A 2,005-nucleotide genomic window follows, 5' to 3' on the forward strand; every position below is an offset into this window, starting at 1 on the left:
TGCGCGGCCCAGCCCAGCCCCGAGGCCGGCGGGGCGGGGGCGCCGGCGAAGGCTGCGGGGAATGAACAGGGAGCAGGCAAATGTGCCCGAGTCCCGGCGGTGGGGGCAGGGAGGCGGCGGGAGGCGTATCGATAGAGTCGGGACAAAGGGAGAATCCTCGAGTATGCCGAAAAATAATGTCCTTTCCCGTTCCCATAGCCCTGCCGTGTGATTCATGCTTTTTGGGTGACTCAAAAATGCCTGGTTTCTCTTGGTAGGAACAAAGCGCTGCTGCTTGGCAGGAGCCCCCTCAGTCTTGGTCCCGGACTTAGCCTTGTCCACCCCAAGTGGCCCAGGGGGTAGGACTGTCTGGGTGGACTGTGGGCTTCCGCCCTGTTGGACCCAGCCTGTCCTTTTCCTAAATCCTTGTCACCGTCAGGGACTGGGCGGAGGTGAAGGGTCTCCAGGTCTGCGGAGGAGGGTCTTGAACTTAAACTGGAGGGCTTTTGCTGAGGAGAGAGCTGGGGGCTGCACAGCCTACGCTGCCCTCCCAGTTCCCTGGTGGCTGGCCGAGGGGCGAGGAGACCTGTGGGTCCTCGGGAAAGTTGGTTCATATCTTCCGGCCTTATCTGTCAAATTAGGGCTTTGGACTAGTTTAGTAGCTCCTAGACGTGCATTAGAGTCACAGTCGTTAAAAACAGGGGAACCTGGGTCCCCCACCCGGGAGTGGTTTGGGAGATGTGGAATTTGTATTGGGAAAAAGTCCCCAGAAGGTTTGGCTGCAGGGCCCTCTGGCCCTTGGGAACACTTGAGCTGGTTGCTTTCTCAGCTCCTGGTGTTCCATGATTCCAAGCCTTGTTTGCACTTCCTTGGGATGTGCCTGTGCACCCTCCTTGCCTTTTTCCCCAGTCTCCATCCCCTTTAGAGGAGGTTTGGCTGCAGGGCCCTCTGGCCCTTGGGAACACTTGAGCTGGTTGCTTTCTCAGCTCCTGGTGTTCCATGATTCCAAGCCTTGTTTGCATTTCCTTGGGATGTGCCTGTGCACCCTCCTTGCCTTTTTCCCCAGTCTCCATCCCCTTTAGAGCCTCCTCTCAACCCTCTGAAGGAGGCCAGAGACCTCCCTTTACATTCCAGTGTAGTGTGATTTGGAAGAAGAACCCTTTAGACAGAAAACATTGCTTTGAAGTTTACCGGCCTGGCTGTTTTTAATGCCATTTAAGTGTACGCAGGGTTTGACTTATTTACACGGCACACTGGAGTGGGGTGGTAGGGTAGGGGTTATGGCCTGGGGTATGGTGCCTTTCTCTAAGGTCGGTTTTCCAACAGCCAGGAAAGAGTCTTTTCATCTAAAACCAAAAAGCTTAACTAAACACTCAAGGCCGCAAAGTCATAGGTGTTGGGACACCAGGGATCTCAAAGACAGGTCAGCTTGGGAAGGATAAACTGAGTTTTCTCATGAGGTGCTCCAGAGTGTAGGGGGTTGGCTTTTTTTTTTTTTAAGGGAGAAGAACTTGCTATTCCCTGTTCTCATCCAAGTGCTGTTTTCTGGGAAGCAGGTTATGTGGCAAGGAGTCAGGAGACTTTGCTTCTAGTCTTGGCTGTCACTTTCAGTTGTGTGACATTGAACAAGTCCCTTTACCTCTGTATATTTTAATTTCCTTATCTGTAAGTTGGGAATAGTGATCCCTGGCTTTTCTCCCTTGCTGGGCTGTTGTGAAAATCAAGGAACGGTATTTTATTAAACTTTTTTCTTTTAGAATTTAACAAACCAAAAAAACTGCCCACAGAAAATTCAACTTTGTTTTAAGAAGTTTCTGGCCTTGGTAAGAGTTGTTCTGAAAGAGGTCTAAGTTTCCTGATTATTCTAACCAACTACCAAAATTGGTAAATTAGGTATTTACACCTCACAGGGGCTGTTTTCTAATTCTAAAGCTTAGATAAACTACAATAGAAAAAAAAAGTTTAACAGATTTGAATCAATCCATTAACATTTAAAAAAAAATCTGTTGATTATTAATCTGATTCA

The sequence above is a fragment of the Galeopterus variegatus genome, unplaced genomic scaffold (genome assembly GCF_000696425.1).
Source record: "Galeopterus variegatus unplaced genomic scaffold, G_variegatus-3.0.2 Scaffold1798, whole genome shotgun sequence".
Taxonomy (NCBI): domain Eukaryota; kingdom Metazoa; phylum Chordata; class Mammalia; order Dermoptera; family Cynocephalidae; genus Galeopterus; species Galeopterus variegatus.